General features: G+C 46.0%; 1 protein-coding gene and 1 non-coding gene across 4 annotated transcripts in view; both read left to right on the forward strand.

Moving 5' to 3' along the window:
* Positions 1-15,321, forward strand: part of Ptpre (protein tyrosine phosphatase, receptor type, E) — a 148,471-nt gene that overhangs the window by 13,552 nt on the left and 119,598 nt on the right. The window lies entirely within an intron of this gene.
* On the forward strand, positions 14,787-14,907 carry Mir1962 (microRNA 1962). The gene has a single exon (NR_035488.1). It is a non-coding gene; the product is annotated as a microRNA 1962 (primary transcript).

Below are 15,321 nucleotides of genomic sequence, written 5' to 3' on the forward strand. Positions count from 1 at the left end.
TTGCCATCAGAGATCTGTATTCCTGATCACTGTTTCTCCCTGTCACCTATAGAGGAGACAAAAGCAGGTGGCAAGGTGGATGGTTTCCCCAATAGCCACTTGCCCTGGTTCCCCTCCCCACCTTCTCCCCACATCCCCCAACTATTCCATCTCTGCTTCACCACTCAGAACTTCACAGCTAGGGCTTCTTAGCCTCTAGCTGAGGACACTGGAGTTGGCCAAGTGAATGTGCTGACCCTGAGCCAGCAGCTCTATGGGCAGCTGCGGCTGCCTGGAACCTTTGGTAGCTTTCCCTTCCAGCACCCCTGCCCTGGGGCAGAGGCCTGGAGAGTGGGTCCTTGAGCTGGCTGGAATGGCATGCCATTCCTTTGGCATGAGTAATGGCAAAGCCCCAAAATCCCTAGTGTTTTCTCCCTGTTGTTGTCTAGTGCCAGGGATGGCCTTACCCTATGTGGAGGGCAGAGCAGGTGGCCTTCCTGGAACTGAGCACCACCTAGGGGCACAGTGCAGGGACATGGTGGAAACACCCTGACTTAGACCTCAGGAAGCAAAGCTATCTTTAGCTCCCTGCTAGGAGTCAGGGAGAATCCCAATTATGAAAGGTTTTGCCACTCAGCTTCTGATTTGAAAGTCACTTTAAATTCATTTTAGGGATCCACGGAGAGTTTTGCTTTGAGAAGAATCTTATCAAAGTAACCTCATGTTGGAGTGTGTGTGTCTGTGTGTGTGTGTCTGTGTGTGTGTGTGTCTGTGTGAGTGTGTATGTCTGTGTGTGTGCGTGTATGTGTGTGTGCGTGTGGTGTGTGTGTGTGTGCATGTATGTGTGTGTGAGTGTGTGGTGTGTGTGTGTGGTATGTGTGTGTGTGAGTGAGTGTGTGTGTGCGTGTATGTGTGTGTGTGTGAGTGTATGTGTGTGTGAGTGATTGAGTGTGTGTGTGTAGTGTGTGTGCGTGTGTGTGTGTGTGTGTGTGTGTGCATGTATGTGTGTGAGTGTGTGTGTCTGTGTGTGAGTGTGTGTGTGCGTGTCTGTGTGTGAGTGTGTGTGTGTTTGTGTGTGTGTGTGTGTGTGTGTTTGTGTGTGGTCAAAGGACAATGTCAAGTATTATTATTCCTCAAATTTTTTGGAGGCAGGGTGTGCCAGTTGACCCAGAATTCCCTGCTTTGGTCAGACTGGCTGGCCAGAGTAGTCCCAGAATCCTCCTGTCTCCTCAGCACTGGCTTTACAATCATAGTTTACCACCCCCTGATTTTTACAAATGTTCTGTGGCTCAAGCTCACGTCTCCATGCTTGTGTGGCCAATACTTTAACCTAAGCCATTGTCCCAGCCTCTCCATTTTCCTTTCACAGAGGCTCCATATCACACACAACTTATGCTTCTGTTTCTCTGCAGGATCTCAGATGAATTTGGAATCTGAGGTAAACATTCAGAAGGGGCCCTAATTGCTTGCCTTTGTTTCCCATTGCCTGAGTTTTGATGAATTCCCCCATAGGATCAACATGTATCCAGCAGTCAGGTCAGTGTTGGATCTGGCTCCAGGAGGGGACATCCCTGTAGGAAGCTTACACTGGAAAACACCCATAACGAGTACAAGGCACATTTGGGTGGAGTTTAAACACTGTGTCAAGATGCGTGAAAATAGATTTAGTCGCGGTGTCAGGCAGAAGATGTCTTCGGAAAGTGAGTGTCTGCACAAATTAAAAGAGCATGTGAGGACAGACTTTCAATTTTCTCTATGCAGTCTGTGGAGACACTTATAGGAATATGGGCATGGCTGCTTTCAATAGGAAGGATAGGGAAGGAGGGTAAGACATGCGATAAGGAGGACTGGGAGAGGCTCAGTGCCTAAAGTGCTTTCTTTGCAAGCATGAGGGCCTGAGTTCAAATCCCCATCATCTATGTAAGAAGCCAAACATGGCAACATGTGTCTGTAACCCCAATGCAGGGAGATGGAAACAGGATGGTCACTGGGTCTTGCTATCCTGGTCTTTCTAGGCTAATTTGAGAGCTCCAGGTTTAGTGAGAGACCCTGTTTCTGAAACATAAACGGGAAGCCCAGCAGGACAGATCGTTGGGTAGAGGTATTTCTTACGTACTATTCAATTGCTGTGAAGTGACACCATGACCAAGGCAACTTACAAAAGAAAGCACTTAATTGGGAAGGTTAGTCCATGCTCATCATGGTGGGAAACATGGCAGCAGGCATGCAGGCAGGCAGAGTGCTGGAGCAGTAGCTGAGAGCTTTAATCTTATCCACATGTATGAGGTAGAAAGAGACTGTGTCTGGTATGAGCTTTTGAAACCCCAGCCACCCCCAGTGAAACACTTTCCTCAACAAAGCCACACCTCCACCTCCTAATCCTTCCTTAAAAGCTCAGCCACTAGGGACCAAGCATTCAAACATATGGGATGGGCCTATGAGGGCGATTCTCACTCAAACCACAAGGTGCTCGATGCCAAAGCTGCTGATCTTAGTTCAATCCTGGGTGCCGCAAGGTGGAGGATGAGAACTGACTCTCTTAAGTTGTCCTCTGGCCTTGAAGCCTCACACACATACACAGGTATGCAAAAGTAGATAATGAAAGTTATTATATACATAATACATAAACAAAGGCGAGCTAAAAACAAGTGGAAAGTGCTAGAGGAAGACTCCTGACATTGACCTCTGGGTTCCACATGTGCACAAATAGGTAGGTGCACACACCTACCCACACATGTGGACACACATGAACACAATACACAAATACAACATGAGATCAAGCAAACAGGAGAATAGCAGACATTTTTACCATGAAGCACGGTCTGTTTCTTTCTGCTCGCTTTTCTTAGCACTGTTTATGTAGGATTTGATGTTGTACTGGGGTGTCCAGCCTCTGCACATTGCAATGCAATGTTGTCATCTATGTTGTCAAATGTGTTATACTTCATTCTTGCATGTCTTAAGATGCATGTGTTCCTCAGGCAGCAATGTGAATATGTCTATAAGCCATATAAACACCCACAGGACTATCCAGGCAAATTTTTGATACCATCCCCTGAATCGTAGAACATCAAAAAGTGTGCATGGATCCATGGAGCTCAGCACTTCCATCTTTGTGCTTGCTAATGTACAATTTTAAAACCCAGAAAGTATGAGCACTGAATACTGGTAGCTAAGCAGGGTAAATGGTGGTCATCATTGCAAACGGCAAAGCAGGAGAACCTGTGACAACCATACCGTTTCTGCCTTAAGCAGAGGCATTGAAAAAGTAGATAGTGCTTAGGAGAGAGACGTGGAAGCACACATGCCCGGGTACTATGTGCTTGTGTGATCTTCAGCACTTCTCTCCTTTTCTGTATTCTAGAATGTGACTGGCACATTTATCCCATCTTAGCTGAAGGCTGGGGCGGGGCTCTAAGGTCTCCTTCCAGAGCCGGCAAGCTGATGTCGGGTATGCACAGTGGGCTTTGCTTACTTGCCTCCTGCATGCAGACACCATTCTAAGGTCTTGATGGCTGTCCTGGTTAGATCTTATCAGCTTGACACAAACCAAGAGTCATCTGAAAGGGGAAACTCAATTGAGAAAATGCCTCTATCAGAGTGCCTGTGGCAAGTATGTAGGGCATTTTCTTGATTAATGATCAACGTGGGGGAGCCCAGCTCACTGGTTGAGGCACTACCCTTGGGCAGGTGGTCCTGGGTCATATAAAAAAGCAGGCTGAGCAAGCCTTGGGGAGCAAAGCCAGTATGCAGCATCCTTTCACAGGCTCTGCTTCAGTTTCTGCCTCCAGGGTTCTGTGTTGAATCCTGCCTTGACTTCCTTTCAGTGGGCTTTGCAATGGAAGGTAAATTAACCCCTTCCCTCCCCAGGTTATCTTGGTCATCATGTTTTGTTGCAGGCAAGGAAAGACAATGACCAACAGCTGCCTTCCTCCTAGAAAGCAGGATCCACGAGAAAGCAAGAAACCACCATGTCTTTAGGATCTAGCCTCTGAAGTCACATCCTGTCATTTCTGTGATCTACACATAGTGACTTGCGTTAGCCATATTCAGGCATGAAAGAGAAGCCAGCCCATTCCAAAGTGTAGGTATTGACAAAGATTTCTTAGGTTAAATTCTGGGTGCATGAGTCCTGGATCTTGGCAACACATGACCCAGTGTGATTCTGGTTAGCACAATGAGAAAAGAAATGGTCAGAGCAAGTTTCTGGACAGCTCTCAGAACCAACGCTGACGCTGGCAAACAAGGTTAAGAGAATGAACAGGGGTCCAAGAAGCCACAGCTTGAGCTTCAGTCAAGATGAGGCCACAGGAAGCTTCAAGTAAGGATGTGGCCATCAGTCCTCAGCCTCTAAGGCCAGAAGACACTTACCATGTTAAAATAGCTTAGAACATCCCAGGACCCACATGTCATACTGCAGACTTCAATGCTAGGGTAGAACATATAGGAGTCTTGTGTCTCCTGCTCTGATGTCAGGCTCTGGAGGACCCAAAAGGATAGGGAGACCCCCCAACCCCCACTCCGGGAAGAAAGCATTTTTGATCACCCATTGTACAGGTGATCTCTCCCTGAAACTGGAGGATTCAGGCTGCTGAAAACCTCCCCCTGTCTGTTCTTCACTGAGCTTAAGTGTTCTTTCAGCTGTGCTGTAGCTTGTGCGATGATATTAATAAATTTCGTGATTCCTTATATGCATTGGTGTGGCATAGCCTTTAGAGTTGGTAGATAACCCTGCTGAAAAAGAGCTAATCCTTTCAGAGAACAAATACACTTCAACTTTTCTTTAAGATTAGAACTCCCTAAAGCAGGTCTTCTCAAGGCAGAATAAGGAATCTTCTGTTTCTTTCACCCACAGTAAGGAACTCAAGGGCATAGCTTGCCATATTCCATGCCGAGAGCGGGGGACAATGCTTCTGCCAGTGCATAAGTGCCTTTGGGAAGAATGAAGGATGTAGAGGTTGTTAGCAAAATATTTTAAAGGGTTTGGGTTTACTTTAATCAGTTACCTACAAGGCTGTTTAAATATGAGTCTCATTAAGAGCTAAGCATAGGTGCCCACGAATGAGGAAAAGGCAGGTGTCTTTCTTATACCTGGCAAGGCATACTTGAGCATTCCCTTTCAGCATGAAGTTTTGCTTCTGTTCAGGGCTTCTGTTCAGAGCTCCTTCAATCATATGTGGCAGAGATGGAAATCTCTTCCTGTCTGTCCTGAAATTGCTTTCAACCTTTCCCAGGAGATGAGCAGGCTGAGCATTTGAGATGCTGGGCTCTACTGTGGGGACTAGCCACAGGCTGTGCAGGTCTAAAGTAGTCCTGAGGTTACCACAAAAGGAGGACTAGCAGGTAAGGAGCTAGACAGGGACATGAGCTGGGAGGCTGCTGTCATTATCCAAGGAGGCAAGAAGGAGGGAGGAAGGGGGGAGGGGAAATAGATAGGGAAAGAAAGGGGAAGGAGGGGGAGAGGGGAGCACTCTGAAGCCACAAGTAACCATGTCCAAAAATAGTGTAGAGCAAGCCCCACAGTCTCAGACCTCTTTAAGGAAGTGGCCGCTTGAGTTCCTTAGCATATTTCTTGATGAGGATGGGGCTCATTTGGTGTTTCGTTCTCTGGCACCTGAACACACAATTGTCACATGCTGGTGTTAGATGAAATACTGGCTTGTATTTTCTGGAGAGTGGCTCTTCAAAAACACTAGAACCTACTCATTGCAGCAAGGTGCCCCCTACCCACTGGGTGTCCAGTGGATTCCTAGGACCATAGTTGCAACTTCTGACATTTAATTAAATGTGTGTGAGCTAACCAGACCATTTGATGCATAGAGGAACTGACTGTTAGACATACAGTATGTTGCAACCTGAGAGTGGTACTCCTGGGAATCAATGTCAAATTCAACAGCTCCCAAACCAGGGCATCTTGAGAGACCTGAAGTCGCTACTGAGATGTCAAGGCATCCCAGGGGAAGCCTGGAGTCCCTCACAGCTTTTGTCCCATTTTCTGTTATCATGACTATGTTTCAGGGACATTTACATCTTGCAATTAAACACAGTCTTGGGGATGGGTTGTCTCAGTCATTGGGATCAGAATGAGATGACTGACTGCAGGGAGAGCGTAGAGTGAGTCACTTCCTGAATCGATTGAACTTTCAGAAGAAAAGCAATCTCTCTTTCCCCGGAGCATGGCGGAGGACTCTTTATTATTGGTTACAGTTGCCTGTGGTGAGCTAAAACCTTCTCCTTCATACATGGCTTTCTCTATGGTTTATATTTTGTTTAGACATAAGGTACAGAGAGCACCGCCATCGTTTGGCTAAGATAATGGATGCTCCTTTCAAATCTGCTAGAGAATATTGACTTGGAGTGGCCTCCATCTTGATTGGCTTTCTCGATCAACTTCGTATCCCCGCATCTGTGGTGGCCTTCAGATGTCCGGTTCAGGCACACTTCAGAGATGATTAATGCGAGTAATTCTCAGCCCTTCGAACCTCTCCAGCCTATCTCACATGCTTCTGAGTATTGTTTTAACTGATAAATCATACCATTCCTTTGACTGACGAGTCTGTGATTTGTTTATGTAGCTGTCTTCCAGACCCTGGTTCCAGGCTTGCACCCTCTTTCAGTAAACCTTGGCTACTGACAAGCCTATGTTTGTTTCTTCAGTGCTTAAAATTTCTGAGTGGGAAAGAGAAGAAGGAAATTTGATGTGTATTCAGCAGTTCTTGAACTGTTTTAAAATGCATACGTGGGCACCGGTTGTATCGATCCGGCCCTCCTATGGGGAAAGTTTTCAGTGCCAAAGCCCATTTCCTCTTTTTCACATCCTCAATGGTTTTTCTCTGTCCACTGGCAATGTGACAAATTTACTGTTCTGTTCTGGATTAAGCAGGATACCTGTCGACAGATACCCTGAGCCCAGCTGCTGTGCAGACTGATCAAAGAGCAAGTGTCTTGTTGTGGGCAGGAACTTGGAGGCCTTCACTTTGAATGCACACCTCCCTTCAAAGGAGTATTTTAGAAACCACGGTGTTTGATAGACTGGGGCTATACTCATAATGTCACATCAAAACATAGCATTCTCTTTTATATAGTTCTGGTGGTGGTGGTAGTGGTGATGGTGGTTGTTGGTTGTGGTGAGTGTGTGCACAAGTATGTACATGTATGGAAGTCAGAGGACAACTTACAGAAGTTGGTTTCTCCTTTCCATGTAAACTTCAAGAATCAAACTCCGGTCATCATCAGTCCTGGTGGCAAATGCCCTAACCTATTAAGCTGTCTCTCTGGTCCTTCTCAGCCTAACTCTCTCCCAACCCCCATCCCCTGTTTTAGCTGATAATTAAAATTTTGGAAAAAAATATTGATTTTTTTAATGTGTATGAGTGTCTTGTCTTCATGTTTCTATGTATACCACGGGTACCTGGTACCCAAGGAGACTGAAGGAGGGCATCATATTCCTGAAACTGGGCTTACAGATGGTTGTGAGGCACCACGTGGGTGCTGGGAACTGAACCTGAGTCTTTTGCAAGAGCACTCTTAACTGCTAAGACATCTTTGTAGTCCCAAGGTATAAGCTAGGCTGTCTAGTTTGTGATCTTCTTGCCTCTGCCTCTGCCTCTGCCTCTGCCTCTGCCTCTGCCTCTGCCTCTGCCTCTGCCTCTGCCTCTGCCTCTGCCTCTGCCTCTGCCTCTGCCTCTGCCTCTGCCTCTGCCTCTGCCTCTGCCTCTGCCTCTGCCTCTGCCTCTGCCTCTGCCTCTGCCTCTGCCTCTGCCTCTGCCTCTGCCTCTGCCTCTTTGGCATAGCTTATGGTAATGAGCCACCAACAACCAGTAGTCAGCCAAATAACATTGAACAAATATGTCAGAGGTTAAGGCATTGGTAAATCAGCTTTTGTACAAAAATTAGCTGTGTGGCTGTGCCAAGGGAAATGCCTGTTACATACAGAGGTGGCTGTGAGGAGACTTATGTGCTCTGTTTACACCTGTTAGTACCTCAACAAATGTGAGCCCAGCTACATTACTCTCTGTTCACGCTTTCAAATGACACATGTGCTACTTGATGTTAAAAGGGAAATGAAGCCTGGTATTAGTGCAGCCCACCCCATTAAAGCATTGTATTTGGGAAAGGGAGCTTAATGTTTGTTGTAAAATGAAATTAGAAGGTGATTTGCATTCATGGCTACATATGCAATTTGCTTCTGTCAACTGCAATTCTTTCAGATTAATTTCTTCCATGATGTGTGTGCTGTGCAAATAATAAACTTATAAATCTCCTTATACATCTAGATTATTATCCAAATCTTTAATATTAATGCAATGCAGTGTTACTTGTATGAGTTCAATGAAAAGTAGGTAAATTTTTTTTACTTTAGAGATCAGAGAAAGGAGAGGTTTAAAAGGATGATGATGATGATGATGGCGATGATAAATAAAGTTACTATTGGGTGTCTTTGTGGGTCAGGGACACAAAACTCTGAAAATCACAGTTATTGCCCTAGAGCATCTGCTATTCAGACATGTTATTTCTACAGGGTTCCTTGAAAGACTTGCCCCCAGTCTCTGCTGGGCCTGGGTAGAAGAACTGTTTCAGCTACAGCCTCAGCAGGTGTCCTTGCGAAGTCACAAGGACAGTCATGCCCAGAGCTGTATGGAGCAGAGGGACCTTGATCCTCACAATGTGAACGTGTCAGGCTCAGGTTGTATATGAGGACAGACTTCAAAGAGCTAGTAACTCAGCTTGGGATCCATATTTGAGCCTTTGTTTCCTTGCTAAAGATAACAAAAAAATGTTCGTGTACTTTCTAATTTTTTTAGAAACCTTTTTTTTTTTTTTAGTTTGTTCACAGAACAAGCCCCTCTTTTTGATGTACAACTTCATGAGTTTTGAAAAAAATTGTAGAGTTGTGTAGCCTCTACTGATTCTTGACATATTTTATCACCTCAAACTTCTCTCTTGTTTAATCACCCTCCAATCCCATCCCTACCCAGGCAGCCACTGGGGAATCTCCCACCCTGTCTCCCTGCCTTTCTTGTAACAGCAGAAAAAGGGACTCACTTTGTATACAGGCTTGTGTCTGGCTTTCCTCACTTAGTATAAGGGTTTCTGACTCAAGCTGTGTGTACGTACCAGTAGCTCATTCCACTCCATTGCTGAGTGACATTCCACAGTGTAGTTGTGCCTCCTTTGTGCATTTCCCAATTGGAGACATCTGGATTGTTTCCATTTGCAAGCATGTTATGAATAGGGTGGCTCTAATGTGCACATATAGATTTGAGAAGACATGGGATTTCATTTCTGATGGATGAATAAGGCTGAGCTTTCAGGCTTCCACATTTAAATAAGGTAGTGACATACACCTTTAATTCCAGCCCTCAAAAGACAGAGACAGGCACAGCTCTGAGTTCAAGGTCAGCCTGGTCTACAGAGTGAGTTCCAGGACAGCTAGGGCTACATGAAGAAATCCTGTCTTGGAGGGTAGGGGTGGGGAGATGAGACCTCTGAACTATTATTCCTAGAGGACATACCATTTACCTTCCCATGAGGTTTCTATGGCTCTGATCTGCCTTAGTTGGCCTTAACTATGTTAGTTTGACACAGCCTAGAGTCATCTGAGAGAAGATGCTACAATTGTGGGATTATGTCGGCCATCTTGGCTTGTGGGCATGTCTATGGTGGGGCTGTTTTTATCAGTAATTAGGAAATTGAAGCCCACTGTGAGCAGCGCCATTCCATTTGCAGGTGGTCCTGGAACTATAAGCTCCTGAATGAGCAAGCAAGCAGTACCCCCCCCATCAGTTCTAGCTTCAAGTTCCTGCTTGTGTTCGGGCCTTGATATCCCCAATGATAGACTGTGACCTGAAAGTGTAAGGCAAATCACACCGTTTCCTCTCTTAAGTTGCTTTCAGTCCTGAGTGTTTTATTACAGCAACCGAAAGGATGTTGGAACAGCATGTGTGCCAACAACTGAAGCTCACTTTTCCTTCTCCGACTCCTGCCCTCCTCCTCGGGTGGGTGGAAGGGTTTCAGGGCAGTTTGCATTTGTGTTTTCCCTAGCGGTTTCCCTAGCAATGCTTGTTCCAATCTTTTGCCTGTTTTTTTTTTTTTTTCCATTTTTTATTAGTTTTTAGCTCATTTACATTTCCAATGCTATACCAAAAGTCCCCCTTACCCACCCACCCCCACTCCCCTACCCACCCACTCCCCCATGGGCTTTCTGACCCTGTAGATTGAATTTTTTATTATTCAAAGCATTGTTCTGATGATGAGGTTTACAGAATGGCAAAAGGAATGCATGCTACCCAGAAGACAATGAAATCCATGGGACTGAGCAAATGGCTCAGAGACTAACAGCATTGGCTGCTCTTTAAGAGGACCCCTGTTTTGGTCCCAGAACCTACATGCTGTCTTACAACCATCTGTAACTCCAGTTCCAGGGGGTCCAACACCTTCTTCTGACTTCTTCTGGAACCAGACATGTATGTAGTGCATATAGATACATGGGGAAGCTCACACATACACATAAAATAAACCTTAAAAGCGATTAAGAACTTTTGAAAGACCCGAGGCTTAAAGCCCCTTTGTTGCTGTTTTTCCTTTTTGCTGGTACCCTGCTGATGTTACCTCATATGCCTTTGCAGCAGTGGCTTGACAGTGATGGAGTATGCCCCAGTTCATTGTTCGATCCTGTTCTGTGAATGTAAATGGTGACTTTAAGCCTTTGCCCTTCAGGCTGGAGCCTCCCCGTGGTTCTGTCTTACTCAGTGAATGGGAAAGAGTGGCTACTTTAACTTAGGATATTCTATAGCCATGCTTGTTCGTTTGAACTCATAGTGGAATTCTTCTGTTTTCTTCCTGTCTGGTAAAAGCAGTGAACTAATACTGTCTAGGAACCTAACACTGATACCTTGAATTGGGAGCCATTTCTTAATGCAGTAATGAGCATGCAAGCTTGTGATTTACCATTATAATCGAAACCTCTACAGCCCCGTGGGCCTGGTGTATTATTCTGCCTTATTCTGCTTTTTCAGCATGGCTTTCTTGAGAGAATTCATCTCTTTAGTCCCCTGAGATGATTCTTTTAAAAACTTGTCATGGACTCTTAAGTGAGCAGATACGTCTTGATTTAGTCACAACTGAACCAGTGACTTGGACTGTAACACCATTTTCAATGGCTAAGTATTTAGGAATCATAAAGTGTGAACTGCATTAAGTGTCATCATGTTGCTTTGTGGTTCTTCTATTATGGAATGAAAGACATAGATGACTGTGGTATAATATTTTAATTCCAGCTCAACGAAAACATGTACTTACCATTCTCTTCCTTTCTGTTAAAAAGAGACACATTGAGGGACTAGAACAATGCCTCAGCAGTTAAGAACCCTGGCTGCTCTTGAAGAGGACCCGGCTTCAGTCTCCAGCACCTACAAGGCCACACCACTGTCCATAGCTACAGTTCCAGGGCATTCAATGCCCTCTTCTTACCCTCATTCGTACTGCATGTACATAGTGCATATCTATACATGCAAGTAAACGTTCATATACATAAAATAAAAATAAGTAAATCTTTTTCTAGAAAATTGAGAAGGAAGCAAATGTGATGCATATATTGAGCATTAACAAGCTATGATTTAATTGTTGCTTCCCCATGAGATTTCCTGACTGATGGGCATCCTTCATTTTATATTTATCATATTGTGGCCAAACATAGATATGTCAGGAGCTCATGGTTTGCAGTGCAAGAATATGAGATGGACTTCTCTCCTGAAGGTGTACATAGCAGAGCTGGCTGTGTTTGTATGGGGCCATGATGAGCCTCATAAAGAAGTGCCAGTACCAGGTCAAATTTGAGTCCTTGTGGGTGGGTGGAGCAAGAAGACTCTTTCATCAGTTCGCACTTGGGTCTAACTCACCTTCCTGTCCTACCCTCACCAGATTTTTATGGTGGGCTGTGACAAATGAGCACACTCAGTAAGTTCAGATATACAGACAAGATCAGTTTCTTCGTCCCTTAGGCTCTGTGGGTCAGAACCCAGAGCATGGCTTCCGGTCCTGGCTGCTTCTCTACTTCTGATCTTGACGGATGAAGTTGCTGTGTTCCTGGGCTGTGTTCCTTTCTAGGAGGACTCTCCTTGGACTCAGCTGGCAGAATTCAGCTCCTGGTGGTGGAAAGATGGAGGCTCTCACTTTCCAGACGGCTGTCATCGGGGCCTCTCCTCATGTTCCTGCTCACTGGCATTTCAAATCTGGCCATGGACTGGGGAATTTCTCTCCTGGTCCTCTGGCTCTCTGATCCCCTTCTGCCTCCTGTCTCTAGCTCATTTGTTCCTCCTCTGCTTTTTTATAAATAGTTTATCACAGGGACTTGTTTGCTTGTGGCTATGGGGAGAGAGAAACACACATGTCGGGGTACGTGTGTGGATGCTGTGGTTGGCTCTTTCCTTCCCACTACGAGGTCCTGGGGATAGAACTCAGGGCGTGAGTCTTGACCATGTGTGCCATCATCTGCTGACTGACCTCACCAGCCCCTTCGTCTGCTTTCAAGGACTTGTCTCGTGGCAGCTGATCCACTCAGGTACCAGAGAACAATCTCCCTGTTTTATAGCCATCTTATTAGCAAAGACCATTCCATCTGCAGGGTTCCTTCCCAGCAATCCCTAAATCAGTACTTGATGAAGAAAAAAATAAACGGAAGGGTGGACATCTGGGGAACATTTTTAGAATTCTGCCTACTACTTCCCCCCCATCTCCCTCCCCACCCCCCGAATCTTACCCACATAAACAGCAAAAAGTGACAAAATCCAAGGTTCTCCTGCCTGCCTGCCCGTCGCAGAGGGATTTGTTTCCTCTCCAAGTCAATATGTGCTGTGATCGTTCTGTGGTGTTTACACGCTTGGTGCCTGAACCTCGTGGAATGCATTATGCATCTCTTCAGGAATACTCTTTACATAAATTAGGATGGTTTTATCTTTCCTGAAAACATTGCAGCACACTATGAATTCGGTGTAGAAGTTGGGAACTGCTCACACCATGAGCCCCATTCAACTCTGGGAGAAGTCTGATGTACTGAGGGGCTGGGAGAGGGGGTGTGTGTGAGATATAATCCACTGTGTGTTTGAAGTTTCCTAGGGGTTTTCTTGTAAACATGATCACAATTTAATATTAAGCAGCTATTTAGTTCTGCCATCAAAAATACTTCTGAGGTGCCTTGGCAGTCAGTGGAAAATAATAACCCCCAGTATTCATTGTTCTCTGTGTGCTCTACTGGAGGAGATACCCCTCCCCTGGGATAGACCAATGTCCTCTCATGTACAGAAGAGGACTTGAGGTTGGGCATAGTCCTGTGGCTCTCCAGGCTGGGCCACTGGGATTTCTTAAAAGTGTTCCCATCATGAGTAATAGCGAAAGGGAACTAAGTTTTTTGATACAGAATCTTATGTTGCCCAGGATAGCTTCAGGTTTGATCTGCTGTGGATGACCTTGAACCTGGTCCTCCTGCCTTAATCTCCGAAGCACTGGGATTCTAGGCCTGCACCACTGTGCCTGGTTTACAAGATACTGAAGGTTAAGCTTACGGATTTTATGTATGCTACGGAAGCATTCTACCAGATAAGCTACATCCTCTGCCCACCAACAATCATCCGGACTTTAATAGTTAATGAAGGATGTCTAAGAACGTGCTGTGTAGCTTTCATGGCCCTAGACACTTGCCAGTTGTACACACACACACACACACACACACACACCCCTCACTCCTCAGCCCTCACCCCTCTAGCAGTTAACTCAGTCTTGTTTGAGAAACACGCAGAAGTTACCAAGTAGAGGGGACCTCCGAGATAAAGGCTGTGTGCTAAGGGCATCTTGGAAATTAAAACAGAAGGGACAGAGCGTCTCGGCTTGGGAACAAGTTCACCACGGTTGTACTGACCTTGCTGGTTGTACTTGACCCACGTCACAAACATGCATTCTATGCTTTGCAGCCAGGATCCTGAGTGTGAGGGTTATCATGTGAAGGGGGACACTCTTGTCTTTTAAGATTGGCTTTTGACAAGGTCTTACAGAGCCCAGGCCCACCCCCAGCTCACTGTGTACCCGATGGTAACCTTGAATGCTTGCTCTTCCTGCCTTCATACCCAAAGTGCTGAGATGACAGCTGTGAGCCACCACAGTTGGCTCTTCTCTCATCCTGAAAGTGTCAGGCCATTTATTTACCTTCTTGAGAGAGCCACACCTCTGGCTTTTGGGAGATGCCCTTTGATAATTTAAAGACTGTCTTCTTTATGGATCTGTTCATCTTCTCTATAGACCTGTCCATCTTTAAAATTATGGGTCTACATGCTGGGCCTTAGATGATCAGCCTGGTTCAAATCTAGCTCAGGAAACTTGGAACCTGACAGTAGACACGAAGTCGGAATCGCTGGCCCTGTATAGCCAAAATGGCCTCCTTCTGTCTGTTACAAGCTCCCCTATGTGGGAAGGAAGAAACTCAAGTCTGTCACTTTGGGCCAGTGCTCTATTGAGTATTTAGACAGGAGACCAAGGCCGTGCTTTCTTTCCTCTGTGCTTAAGTGGCATCAGGCATATGACTGGAGAGACTTCTGAAAGAGTATAGTCATCTCTCTAGCCTCGGACTGTTGGCCCTAGGAGGTGGAGTCCTCTACTTCTGTGGTGTCTGAGGCAGTGCCTGTAAGAGTCTTCCTGCTTTAGCCCTGTGGGGAGGTGGGCTACAGGTGTCTGGAGTCCCATTCTCAAAGAGAATTTTTCACACACCCCTGCCTCTCTCCACCACTGTCCCTGACTCCCTCGCAACCATGTACCCCTGTGGCATTTGCAAACTATGTAGTCAGTCAGTGGTCCCATCTGTCTGCCTCTCTCTCGTTCAGTTTCCATGGAGAGGCTGGCACTGGGACACATGACTGATGGTATGCTCCCCGCTGCAGTCCCCTCTGAGTGCCTGGGCCTTGGGATATCCTTGTTCTTTCCTTAGCCGTCCGTCTATACATACTGCCTGGGCTGCCTTGCTTCTCCCTAATCCTGTGAACCAAAAGTGACCCTGGCTCCCAGATAGAAAGCAGCTAGGCCTTGAGGGAAGCCCCGAAGATAACTCAGTATTGACCTTGTGTGAGATCTCTGCAGGCAGGTGTACTACCCAAGCTTGAATCTGCTTCCTGAGGCTTCCTGGTCTTCTCATTCTTTCCCTTAATTGTGTCCACTGTGTCCCCAGCCACACTGTCCTTACAGCCCATGGTGGTATCTGGTGTCTACAGTCCTGCTCTTTGCTTTCAGTACCATACCAGGAGACACTTATTTCCCTGGCAGGACCCTGTCTCTATGAGGGTAACTTCTCTGCTCTGC

This window comes from Mus musculus, chromosome 7 (assembly GCF_000001635.26).
Source record: "Mus musculus strain C57BL/6J chromosome 7, GRCm38.p6 C57BL/6J".
Lineage (NCBI taxonomy): Eukaryota > Metazoa > Chordata > Mammalia > Rodentia > Muridae > Mus > Mus musculus.